The 14,564-nt window shown below is 34.7% G+C and overlaps 1 protein-coding gene across 2 annotated transcripts in view; it reads right to left on the minus strand.

Annotated features, from left to right (window-relative positions):
- Nucleotides 1-13,942, minus strand: part of tn (tripartite motif containing protein thin) — a 99,732-nt gene extending 85,790 nt beyond the window's left edge. For both annotated transcript variants that reach the window (XR_011041539.1, XM_068361017.1), the window contains exon 1: nucleotides 13,788-13,942. The gene's annotated coding sequence lies outside the window, so the exon portion shown is untranslated. The remainder of the gene's footprint in view (nucleotides 1-13,787) is intronic.
- Between the last annotated feature and the right edge of the window lie 622 nt (nucleotides 13,943-14,564).

Genomic DNA, 14,564 nt, shown 5'->3' on the forward strand with positions numbered 1-14,564 from the left:
ATAGAGAACAAAAGTTTAGTGTAAAGAGTGTCTAATTCAAAAAGATTGGGGGTAAAGAGAGGAAAACGTTGGAAATAAACAATAGTGAGTGGAAGAGGTATTACATTAGATTGTCCTTCATAAGATTAAAGTGAATGACAGAAATTGTGTAGTAGTATCTAATAGGCTACTAGTGATCTCCATATGTACAGTGATGGTGTAAGGCTGACAACCTTAAATGTGGGTTTTATTGTAGTGTTTTATTTTAGCTTTATCTTTGCTAGGTAGTAGGTTGGCCAGGGCACCAGCCACCCGTTGAGATATTACCGCTAGAGATCCTTCTCTCTGATTACGGTTCATATTCATTTTGCTTGCACATACACCGAATAGTCTGGCCTATTCTTTACATATTCTCCTCTGTCCTCATACACCTCACGACACCAAGATTACCAAATAATTCTTCTTCTCTCAAGGGGTTAACTGCTGCACTGTAATTGTTCAGTGGCCACTTTCCTCTTAGTAAGGGTAGAAGAGCGCCACTTTCCTTTTAGTTAGGGTAGAATAGACTCTTTAGCTCTGGTCAGCAGCTCTTCTGGGAGAAGAGCACTCAAAAATCAAACCATTGTTCTGTAGTCTTGGGTAGTGCCATAATCTCTGTACCATGGTCTTCCACTGTCTTGGGTTAGAGTTCTCTTGCTTGAGGGTACACTCGGGCACACTATTCTATCTTTTTTCTCTTCCACTTGTTTTGTTAAAGTCTTGTTAGTTTATATAGAAAATATTTATTTTAATGTTGTTACTGTTCTTAAAATATTTTATTTTCCTGTTTCCTTTCCTCACTGGGCTATTTTTCCTTCTGGAGCCCCCCGGCTTATAGCACCCTGCTTTTCCAACTAGGGTTGTAGCTTAGCAAGTAACAGCAACAATAACAATAATAGCAGTTGAAGCACAGTGTGAATGGGGCATAAACCTCGATCCACTTTTATTTATTTGGAGCCATCCCAGTTAGGGGAAATTATTTACTGTTGGGCAACAGAATTATAATAATAAATGAAAGATTTATCCATGTAGCTTAATCTAATTGGAGCAAGACTTCCTAAGTATGTTGAACCTAAACAAACAAATCTCCCCTATTCTTGAAAGTAAACAAAGTCCACTGAAATGACATGATCATTGGATCATTCTGAACGTTTCTCAACGCTGTAAACGTTATGTTTGTTCAAACTTCTCTGTAGCTTTTAGACTTTGCTGACTCAGCCAGGTGAATGTTTATTTTACCCATTCGCGTATTTCAGTAAACATGTGTGCATGTTTTTCTCTCTTTTGACTGATTATAATACTTTTATAGTAATAACAATAATATGTTTCCTATTTTTGCTTATGAAATGGTTCCCTCTTTTAACACAAAAGATGAAGTTGCAAGCTTCATGCCTCTCGTAATCATTGCTTGCCCGTAGCTTTTCCTCGCCTTGGGAGATATTCGAACCGGTAACATCCCTCCCTCTCTGGTGTCACTTTCAGCATTGGTTATGTAAACATCCTCCCTGAAGGATTGTATACACGCTGTTATTTTTTTTAAAAGCGTAGGTCGATGAGGTATAAAACTTGGTGTCCTATTTGCGGAACCAGGTCTGAAGTAGTAGATTGATCTATGAGGCTGAGTTTAACCGTAGAGAGTAATACACCTTCGTCCTTTACGAAGGGAGGGTATAAGAACCAGGAACAACAAAAGCAGGAAGAACTCCAAAGCTTTGGAATGCATTTTACGGTTATTAGTAGCAGCCCTTTTAAGGAGAGAGAGAGAGAGAGAGAGAGAGAGAGAGAGAGAGAGAGAGAGAGAGAGAGAGAGAGAGAGAGAGAGAGAGAGAGAGGTCCGTAAGCTGACGATGGCTTAGCAGACTATTTCAGTCAAGATACGTTGCCAGAGCGGAGGCATTCCAAAGGCAAAATCTCTTATTATTTCTTTCATTGGCGATTCATATCTCTGGCATTGTGTCTCGTTCATCATACGGGAAATAAACTTAAGTCTCTCAGACGGCAGCTGTTTTGAAGAACAAGTTTTCTCACCTATCTGACAGGGTTTTATGTCCCGGGGTCTACGCTTAAGGAAAAAAAAAAAAAAAAAGAAAACTGAGACTTGGCAACATTTCAGTGTTTCATTGGCGCCCACGACTGTGCCGCTGGGGCGTCTGGTGGATATTTGTTTCCAATATTACTTTGAAATACATTAGAATTTCAGAGAAGAAACAAAAATTTAAGGATAAATTACACATTTTAAAATGTATTTAAGCTGTTCTTAGTTACATTGAACGTATTGCACATATGCAGTCGAAATTTTCAAATGTACGTTCAACCTAATTCTATATTTTTTAAGAATACGTTATGTATTTTCAGAAACATATTTCACCAACTATTTTGTGGTGATATTTCCAAATTATTGACGTTCAACTAAAGTATGAAAATATCAACAGTACTAATAAGAATAAGAATATTGTTGAGAAAACTTAGGAAAAACATTGGCTCCAAAATGTTAAATATACATTCTTACGCAAGAACAGCCAGCTGCAATGCATTTGCTTAATTGAAGTTACCCCCCCCCCCCCATTCATTTATGTTCTTTTAATTTATGTGTCGTTGCACGGTAATTACTAACAGATGTGCATAGGCTGGGGCAAATTAAAATAAGGTCTGTTCGAATATTATGAAAAGATTGATCGCCTTTCTGACTCCATGTAATTGGCTTCGCAGATGCTAGTAGCTACATTTCAAGGTTTAAAGGCCGCTCATGAATGACAGAGGCAAGGGACAATGACAATGCCTTACCTATCAGGAAAATGCCCTAGAGACTGACCATATATGCATATGATCACCACCCAAATCTCCTCTCCACCCAAGGTAGTACCAGGGAGGGCTAGGCAATAGCTATATGCTCCCCATTCTTAGTTCAGAAGGATGGTGAGGTTACAGACACTACGAGAAACTATCAAGCTTGACACCTGCTTCGTTTAAGAAGAAAGGGTTTAAGGACCTTGGGAGTTTATTACATAGGATTAGAACTTCAGATGTTATGAAATGCATTTGAATCCTTTACCCTAGCTAGCCACTGCCATCAATCATTCAGCGATTATCATAAAACTTTACTTCCGGATTATTAGATACAAAGCCCTGTGCTACCTCTATCAGTAATCTTGATGATCTATCCATCTTCAGTATATTCTGTTCATTATCGATAATTACTTACTTGTTTAACTCTTTTTATCTGAATACCTTCCATTCATAATTTATCTTGCTCATTATTTCATCATCACTCATCTTAGTCGTTTATTCATCATGAATTATCGTAGGATGCATCGTTCATTCCCTTTTTGTTTGTTTATTAAGTGTAATTACAGAATACCTGGCGTTATATGCGATAGAATTCTGTATGATATAATTCTAAATTTCTCCATTTGTTATAGAATATGCAAAAAAGAAAAAAAGAAGATAGGCTATTGGGATGAAATAAAGAACGATGCTGATGACCAAATTCCTTGTTCTCCAAAATGAAGACTGCCTTTGAATTACATGTTTGGAATTCTCTAAAACTTTGCTTGATTTTCCCGAGTGCCATTTGTAGATATAAACTTCCTAGGTATTTTCAATTCTTGTTTAAAAAGTTATGGTCCGGATAACTTTGTTGTTAGAGTCGTATACGCGCACCTGTCAAAACAATGCAGGGCTTTCACCCTTTTCATCATTACTTGCGTTTGATTTCAATTACGAGTATAATTTTGATGTTTTAAAGTATTCTTCTCAAGGATAATAAAAATCTAAAGTCACAATTTTATCTTAAATAAGAATCTAAGGCCAAAATTTTATCATATGAATAGGATAGAAAATCCTATGTATGTGCCCTTTCCTCAATGCCATAATTTTATCTTATATGAGATTCTAAGGCCAGAATTTTATCGTATGAATAGGACAGAAAATCTTATGTATGTGCCCTTTCCTCAAAGCCATAATTTTATCTTACAGTAAGAATCCAAAGCCAGAATTTTATCGAATGAATAGGATAGAAAATCATAAGTCTGTGACCTTTCCTCAAAAGCCATAATTTTATCTTATATAAGAATCTAAGGCCAGAATTTTATCGTATGAATAGGATAGAAAATCTTATGTATGTGCCCTTTCCTCAAAGCCATAATTTTATCTTATATAAGAATCCAAAGCCAGAATTTAATCATATGAATAGGATGGAAAATCTTATGTATGTGCCCTTTCCTCAAAGCCATAATTTTATCTCATATAAGAATCTAAGGCCAGAATTTTCTTATGAATAGGATAGAAAATCATAAGTATGAGCCATTTCCCCAGTTGATTTAAATTACCTCAATCTTTCGTCTCTTTCTCTATTATTCTGCTGCCTCACACATCTTGCACCTACCCTCTTAAATAACTGTGGAAGAGAGCCACTGCAAATGCCACATCGTTTTTCAACTTCTTCTCCCGCAAATGAGACAGTCTCTAAGGCGCTACTTTGGATATGTCAGTGTCAGCCGCCTCTTGCCATCACTACCCTCTCCCAGAGGCGTTGTACCTCTGAGCCAGGTGGATTCCTTCTTGGAACTTTGCAAGCTGTTCTAGTTTTTTCTTTCATTCGAATTTTTCCCTTGAGAGAAAATGGTTGTTTTAAAGATGGCGTGTGAAAGCAGATTTCTCGCCCCATTAGCCCGGCTGTACATCCGATTCTAAAAGCGAACTACAGAAAGGAAGCCCCACTTCTTGTCAGAGACAGGTTCTAACAACATTCATTATGGCCAATTACTGACAATATATAATCCCGGATTGCCGGAATGAATTTTTTCCTTTGGAAATTCTTGGCAAAAGGGACAAAAGAGGAGGGGGAATGAGGTGAAGGCAAGGGGAATGTAAACCCCCCTTCCTCCCTCCTATCTCAAAAATCCCTCAGCCATCTCTCTCCCCCATTTGGGACGCCCCTTCTTGCGACTTCAGAAAGAAGCCTCCTGCAGCTGCAAGAGATATAAACTACTTACTCTGAAATCCACCCATGACACGGTCTGAGCGTTAAAGAGACTGGTCGTTTCCAAAGCAAGCATTTAATGTCTTATAGCTTCGAATTCCTCTTAATTTTAGGAAATCTATTCGTGCTAAATTCTCTCTCTCTCTCTCTCTCTCTCTCTCTCTCTCTCTCTCTCTCTCTCTCTCTCTCTCTCTCTCTCTCTCTCTCTCTCTCTCTCTTTTCCTGCAAGCAACATTTATTACTTAGTTTTATTTACATAAAACTGATAATTATATCTGCATTGAGTTTTTTCTGGTATTCCTATCAGCTTGGAGATAGATTAAACCTAAATTAGCTTTAGATGAGACTAACTTTTCGTGGTTTTTCTGCACCTTACCTTGGGCTTAAACTACGCGATTCCATTCTGTGTAGCATTTGAAAATTCCTTCACTTATATGGGGCTTTAACTATCTTCATATAATAATCAACCCATTTTGTGTCACCTATTTAAAAAATTGATTTAGCGTCAAGTGTTCATTGCTGTTTACGGAATTGAAATTGTAATAATCTATTATCAGGATAGTAATAATTTGTTATCTGGATTTCTTAGTAGTCAATCTAACCTTTTCCATACCATTTTATAACAGGTTTCTCGGAATATCTTTAATAACTGAAGAGACTTATTTACCATCCTCCCAGTTTCCCATCAAATTCACATTTTATTAGCTTTGAATTACCTGGGATCAGGTGGCACACACACACAATTCTAAGATTTCTTTATTTGCTCATATTTTCCTACTTTAAGATGCCATAACTTTATTAAATGTTAAATGGAGAATTTAGTAGTTAACAGGTTTCCAGTTAACCAAAAAACAAAAGAATCAAAATTTTTCTACATTATATGAATTTATAATGATTAAGAACCTTGGGTGAATGTCAATTTTCGTTTGTATAATTTACCACATGAAGCAAAACTTCACCAACAGATTAATAGCAGCGAATGTTTTTATGTTGAACAGGATGACATGTCTCTCTTCATAGTTTATATATGACAGATCTATTTTACCGATGATACACTTCTTAAAATATTTTATATCAATTATTCATTACTCATATACTTTATTTATTTCCTTAATACCTTTCCTCGCTGGACTTATTTATTTCCTTAATACCTTTCCTCGCTGGACTATTTCTCCCTGTTCGAGGCCTTGAGATTATAGCTTCCTGTTTATCCACTTAGGGTTGTATTGATAATAATAATAATAATAATAATAATAATAATAATAATAATAATAATAATAATAATCTCTCCTATCTGACTATATATATATATATATATATATATATATATATATATATATATATATATATATATATATATATATACTGTTATATATATAACATATATATTATATATATGTGTATATATATATATATATATATATATATATATATATATATATATATATATATATATATATATATGTATATATATATATATATATATATTATATATATATGTGTGTGTATGTGTGTATAGCATATATATGTATATATACAGACATATATATATCTATCTATCTATCTATCTATATATATATATATATATATATATATATATATATATATATATATATATATATATATATATATATACTCATATATTTCTTTCCTGTCACGCTCAGGGGGGAGAGGTAGTAGTCATACGCTGGTGAGAAGGGATACCACGAGAGGTACACTCGGAAACCACACTCTCCCACAAATTGCCGAACCAGCATGTATATGTATGAATGCGTGAGCATGTATGTTCATATATGCCTAAATATTTAGACTTCAATTTCGGCTCGGGTATACAAATAATAATAATAAAGAATTTAATAAGTACTCCTATTTAGATAAAATCATAAATCGAGGAGTGAACCAAGATACATCCTTATAAAAATGTGTAAATAAACTTATAGATAAAAACGATGCCAAAAACTTATTTACTCTTCTTAACTTGGGGATAGTTGAAGTATGGCTACAACAGTTTACTCTCTTTAATTAGAGCAACGAGTGAGAGATTGTTCGAATACCCAAATCTAAGGAAAACACGCTCGATTACCCAAATATTTTATACTTATTTTTAAAAGTTACCAAATCAACATTTTTCTTTGAATGACAGAGGCACATTCGAATTTAGGCAAACAATGGAAGTACTAATTTTTTTTTTTATTTCACTGATTTATATACATTCTCCAATTTAGTTAATTTGTTTATTTTCTTCGTTTCTTCGCCATTCTCCCGTGCAAGTCACGTGTTTGTTTGATTTGATTTGATTTGATTTGAAATTTGTAATGATTCTCATTTAAAGTTAAGGGGACAAGCATGAAATAATGTATGTAGAAAAGCGTTAGGTTCTCTCTCTCTCTCTCTCTCTCTCTCTCTCTCTCTCTCTCTCTCTCTCTCTCTCATATGCAAGAAGATATATGTTCCTTTAAAAATGCTACTCAGTAATCTTATGTTTTTACTCTATTTACATTTCAAGAAGTAAACACTCAAAGATGCTTAGAGGTTTAATAATGTGGAGAAGAAGAAGAAACTTAGCATTTTCACAGCATATCTTGCCTTGAAGGTGAAAGCTATTCAAGATTCATTAATGAACAATTTTAAAAAGAATTCTTGCTTTCCCTAAAACACAAAACTTTGCAGGAGACCCACTCTTGCGCTGTTTATAAAGAGTACTTTCGCGAATTTATGTAGACAGTTAAATTTCACCAGACTTCATTAGTGAGGTAATTTAGATTAATCTCATCATCAGAACTGCTGTACTTGGATGGATGACCACCAAGGAATGCCAGACGTAATTTGGCACATAGCCTCTTGCATCCTATCTGTTGGAACATCGGGATGGGACAAGCAATCTTATCCCTAAATTATCCATTATTTTTACATTAATATATCTTTAGGTAATTTTCGTAGTTATTATTCTTAATATACTGATATTTCTTAGTACGAATACTTTGAAAAGTTCTTTATATATAACTTTTCAAAGTTTTAGGATAGAAAAATGATCTTGCTTATTCCTTAGAATAAATCTTATTTACTCTTTGTACAGAAAAAAATGGGAAATTATAATCATAAACTGTCAAGTAATGGAATAGATATTCTGATCTTCCTTTTTGATTCTCTCTCTCTCTCTCTCTCTCTCTCTCTCTCTCTCTCTCTCTCTCTCTCTCTCTCTCTCTCTCTCTCTCTCATGGGAAAGAAATGGAATATGAACTATTACACTCAAACCATTAAGAATTCCGTTCCATAATAACAAAGCATTAGCCCAAACTCATCGATTCAAATCTTTTCTTAAGAAATTCGTCTTAGCATTAGATTCGTCATGCTCAACTTCTGTTCGTCTTATCAAGGCTGTGGCCTGATCGGTAACGTCTCTGTCTGGTGTTTCCCAGTCAGGGGTTCGAGTCCCGCTCAGACTCGTTAGTGCCATTAGTGTCTGCAACCTTATCATCCTTGTGAGCTAAAGTTGGGGGGTTTATGGGAGCCTATGGGTCTATCTGCTGAGTCATCAGCAGCCACTGACTGGCCCTCCCTGGTCCTAGCTTGGGTGGAGAGGAGGCTTGGGCGCTGATCACACAATATATGGTCAGTCTCAAGGGCATTGCCCTGATTGCTAGGTCAATGTCACTGTCCCTTGCCTCTGCCATTCATGAGCGACCTTTAAACCTTTAAACTCTAAGTATTCATCAATGACATTTTGAAAAACTGACTCTTCATATCACGAATTAACCAACTGGTTATTTAGTTTCACATTTATAAAGATACTTCTTATCAAGATTTAATAACATTTAGGAAATCAGCTTCTAATATTTCTCAGCTACTGAAATTTATAAGATCTGCTTCTTATAATAGAGATTCACGGATAGCACATTTCATCTGCTTGACATTTAGTTAATGATATTCATGGCAGCTGCTTCAACAATTCCCCATTAATTAACAAACAACTAAACAAGGTGTCACATCAAATTAGCAATATGTAAATGATATTCATAAACTCTGCCTCATACATTCTTGCTCAGATACCATACTACATTTCATCAAGATAACAATCTCCTAATAGGCTTGATAAAATCTGGTTCATATATTCACATTAGCAGCCGGTTTAACAATATTCACCAGTCATGTCTCCTGTAATCCTTAATAGCAGATCTCGCATCTCATCAAGTTGCCAACCTATCTTATAACCAAGAAGATTTATCTCATTTACTTTTAATTCATCGAGGTAGCAGTCAGTTAATGGGATTAAAAATCTATCAGTGAGGAACTGGAATGTCTTGAATAGTGCCAACTAGTGGGTTCGGTCTCTCTTTTTGTAGACATGTAATTCGCACTTCATTTGTTTTCCGAAAAGCGTTGCTCCGTCACTGTCAGCGCGGCTCGGAAATCTTCAGAAGAAGAAGAAGAAGAAGAAGAAGAAGTTATGTAAACATATGAAATATAAATGAGGTAAAGGGATGAGTTCAAAAGCTTCGATTATAAGAAAAAGATGAAGAAAATAATAATTAAATAAAAAGAGAAAGAGTATAACAATAAAGTGAGGAAAAAAACTTGAAGTAAAATTAATTACTAGAAAAGAGAATGAAGTAAAAACCGGGAGTACATAGATGAAATACTCCACTAGGAGGAAATAGAAGGCTCAGAAAGAGCATAGAAAAAAATTTGTAACAAAATAATCTTGAAGAAAATATTGAATAGATATAAAGAGGAAGGAACTTCAATTTGCCTGTAAAGGACAGACAAAGTGGAGGAAAAGGATAGAGAAGGAATGAAATACTATCACGGTGAAATATGGAAAAATAGAATTATTCCATAGCAAAGAAGAATGAACAACAGAATACGTAGAAATAGAAAGGAAAATAATGAAGCAGGAAGAAAGGAACCCGAATACTCATGATTATGAAAAAGGATAAAATATATAGAATATCAAGAAGATGCGTTTAATGTAAAATGAAGAAAAACTACAGGATATCAAAATTAACGAGAGGAATGAATGAAGAGAGGAAAAGATTATTCGGAACAAAGAGAGAGGGAACGAAAAAGACATCAGCGCTATTTTGACAGTCTAATCTGATTAGTCAAGCCCTAAATATGCCATCTATTCATGATTATACTTTCTCTCTCTCTCTCTCTCTCTCTCTCTCTCTCTCTCTCTCTCTCTCTCTCTCTCTCTCTCGGGACAGGGTTTGCCACCTTCACCTGTCTCATGTTTCTTTAGTTTCTACATTAGTTAAATAGCAACGGCTTTAATAATAATAATAATAATAATAATAATAATAATAATAATAATAATAATAATAATAATAATAATAGTACCTTTAATACCTGAATCAGCATAGCAAACGTAGTCCGAATATATTGTCGCCAAATGTATTGATCATAATTAGAAATAATGATGATAATGATGATGATGAATAGTATTCATTGGTGGTCAACCATTTAATCTCCTGCCAAATACAAGGTTTTTTTTACCTTCACTGATAAATATCAAAGTTCATAGTATACATATTGCTTTGTCATCATTTCTAATTATGATCAATACAATTAAAGACAATATTTTCGGAATACGTTTGCTATGCTGATTCAGGTATTATTATTATTATTATTATTATTATTATTATTATTATTATTATTATTATTATTATTATTATTATTATTATTATTACAAGGTAAGCTACAATCCTAGTTTGAAAAGCAGGAGGCTATAAGCTCAAGGGCTCCAACAGTGAAAAATAGGCCAGTGAGGAAACGAAACAAGGAAATGAATAAACTATAAGAGAAGTAATGACCAATCAAAATAAATTGTTTTAAGAACAGTAACTACAGTAAATTAGATCTTCCGTATATATATATATATATATATATATAGAGGAAGAAAAATAAGAAGTGTTCCTGAGAGTACCCTCAAGCAAGAGAACTTTAACCCAAGACAGTGGAAGGCCATGGTACAGAGGCTGTGGCACTACCCAAGACTAGAAAATAATGGTTTGATTTGGTATGTCCTTCTCCTAAAAGTGCTACTAAGATGTAAAGGAATATGTGTGTGTGCTTTTCAGGATAATACAAAACGTATTAGAATATTACAGATATGGTAAAAGACAGTGATGACAATACATTCTGACATTATTTGTAATTACAATCAGCTAAATTACGCACAAGTTCCAATTTATCCTAGTTATCTCGAATGTTAGTCATAAACGTTACGTAGACTTTACGAACCTTGAATCTCACGTTCAACTCCTGGATAAGTGAGACATTTAGTAGTACTCTCCACTAAATGGTTATGTACCCATGTTGACCTATGAAATTAACCATGTACCTGGCTGTGAGACGACTGTGGTGGTTGCACCCACAATTGAAAGCGGTGTGGTTCGAGAATACAAATAGCAAAGTACTTGCTGAAAATTTGAAGGATACCTCATCTATAGCAAACATTCTAAGGGAAATTAAGTTAAATGGTGCGTGTATATACAGTATATATATATATATATATGTATATATATATATATATATATATATGTATATATATATATATATATATACAGAGATAGATAGATAGATATGCATATATTTATAGATATGTGTATATATATGTATTTATATATATATATATATATATATACAGTATAAATATATATCTATATATATTTACATATACATATATATGTATACACACACACATATATATATATATATATATTTATATATATATATACATATATATATATATATATATATGTGTGTGTGTGTGTGTGTGTGTGTGTGTTTGTTTGAAACTTTTCCTTAGAGGAATAACGCTAAAGTTTGTCATCCTTTCGGTGCATAGTATAAGATAAGACTGACTAAAACATTGATGTGCTCAACATTAATATATACACAGTATGTATGGATGTATGTATGTATGCAGTTATACATACTTTCAATCATATAGGGAATAAATATCTGGTTCATATGTTGCAATAAATCAGCTCTCTTGAATGAGAAAATGTCCTGTTTATGAATGTACACGGAAGTATATACCTCGGTAAGGCATCCGGAAATTCCTGCCATGTAACGCATCTCCTTTAATAGTAAATCATCTACAAAAAGAGAAAAAGAAAAATATATATAAAATCTCTATAGATAATACTGCCACTATCTGAATTAGATACTTCAAGTAAAAATAAAAGGGGAAAGTAAATAAGTTTACTCGAGAGATGCGATAAGAAAGTACGGACATCTGATAAGAAAGAGGCTGTAGCCACTCTGCCATAGCTAAACTTAGTACTCGATGTGAATCTCACTTGTCCGAATCAGGGAATGGATTTTAGCAGATCTCAGCGAGCGTTGATTTTACGTTAAGTAACAGAATTTTCGCCAGCATCAGAAAATAATTCTCAGAAACTTGAACAGAATTGATTTTTTTTTTTTTTTTTTTTTTTTCCCGAATCGGGAAACAAATCTCAGAAACTTGAACTGACTCGAACAGTTTTCTCGTCCAAATCAGGATTCGAATCTCAAAAAAAAAAAATGAAAAACAAGTTATCTCCTAATCACTTAAGCCGCAAGTTATCAGCAGGAGAGAGAGAGAGAGAGAGAGAGAGAGAGAGAGAGAGAGAGAGAGAGAGAGAGAGAGAGAGAGAGAGAGAGAGAGAGAAGGGTGTGTGTTCCCAAATCCATTAGAATAAAGACCTCTTAATGATGACTGATAGGAAACAGGTGGTTTGGATTATATGAAGAAAAGTCTTAATTATTTGATTACAGTTTGCCAGATACTTTCGCAGATGTCGGTGTTAATTTTAACGTGGCTGGCGGGGTAATGAACCCAACGCTTGTTAAAGATAGTTATTGAGGCTGTTCATATGAATTTAACTTTCTTCTTGTTTTACATGATCATTACCGAGTCCACCCAAGTTTCACGTGTGTACACACACATATATATACATATATATAAATATACAGTATACATATATATAAATATATATATATGCATATATATATATATATATATATACCTAACAAAGCTTAAAACAGGTTGTTTATAGAAATTTCACTTTTAACATTTTACATCATTATTATGAACACCATCCAAGATTCATGTATATATATATATATATATATATATGTATAAGAAAGCCTGAGAATTTTCTTAATGAACACACATATCTCCCCTAAGGTGCCTTAGCCTAACCCAAATAATTTACACGCCCATCTCTTACCCTAATCTAAGAGCAGCCACTGTCATATGCCCAATTAAAATGACTTGTAAAATATCACCAAAAAAGTGTGTGACTAAAACAAATATTGAAATCCGTTTGCATGAGAACAAACATTATAATCGCTGGAAAACATGAAAAATCTTTCTTCAAACTATACTAAAGTAATATTTTGTATTAGTGAGTATGATTTCTTTTCGCAAAATAGTTTCTGTGGAATCTCTCTCACACGAGCACATGCACTTACGTAAGCACTGTATTCTTTATAATGTGGTCAGATTATGTGTTCCAGGTGCTCATTATGAGCAATAAATACTTGTAAATGACCAAAATTTTGAATCCACATTCGTATTATACAGGAAGATCTGAAAAAAAGAATAATACAGAAGATCCGTAACACCAGATTCGTCATCGTATCCTCGTTCGATACCTGTTGCTTGGTGTTGCCATTCGACTTCATCACACATTTCAATTCACCAGTTGGTTTTAATAAGAAAAGAACAGAAATCATCACAATAGAGTAGTATACTATCCAATCTAAATTCTCGTTTTCTATATAGGATACTTACCAAATCTGCAGAGTAAAACCTATGAAATAATTCACTAACATAAAACGCAAAACCCCCACACTTGAGCACCGGCCACTCAGGGAAGGTGGGCACGAGAGAATGGCTTTTAGTGTGCCCACTCTTGCCCAGCGACACCGGGACTAATGCTAAAGACTGCGTCTTCAGGCCAGGACCAGTAAGAGAGAAGAAGTTTGCCCAAAGACACGAGGGTGCCAACGAGGGGCAAGAAGGTACCCCCGACGGGTAGGTATCCAGACAGAGGGGAGGAAAGACCGGGGTGTATGCTCACCCCCTAGACCTCAGTCTCAGCTCATACCCGACTACGAATCCCAAGCCAGAGAGAGAGAGAGAGAGAGAGAGAGAGAGAGAGAGAGAGAGCCTCTCCACCACATGGGGCATGCGACTATATATAAATATTCTCTTGCGGCTGTTGAAATACCCTTCCCGTGGGCGTGATCGTTATGCTGTGGAATGGGCAGCGGTAGCTTGGCGTCGCAGAGCTGTCCATTGGTGGAGGAGGACGATAAGACGAGGAGCTGATGATTAATATTCAGCGGTGGTGCGAGGATGGTGTGAAGAAATTGGGAGAAGAGGGAAGAGAAGTTGATGGCCTTAGAGATGATAAATATCAAAGAAGAAGAAGAAACTATTCTTCTAAGAAATTAGGAGAGTTAGAGAGGGAGAAAAACAAGGAAGAGATGAATAGAGAATGGCAAGAAGCACTTGCGATTCGATTTCTTATGTAATTACAAGCGTCTACATTCAGCGAGACTAAAA

The sequence above is a fragment of the Palaemon carinicauda genome, chromosome 37 (genome assembly GCF_036898095.1).
Source record: "Palaemon carinicauda isolate YSFRI2023 chromosome 37, ASM3689809v2, whole genome shotgun sequence".
NCBI lineage: Eukaryota > Metazoa > Arthropoda > Malacostraca > Decapoda > Palaemonidae > Palaemon > Palaemon carinicauda.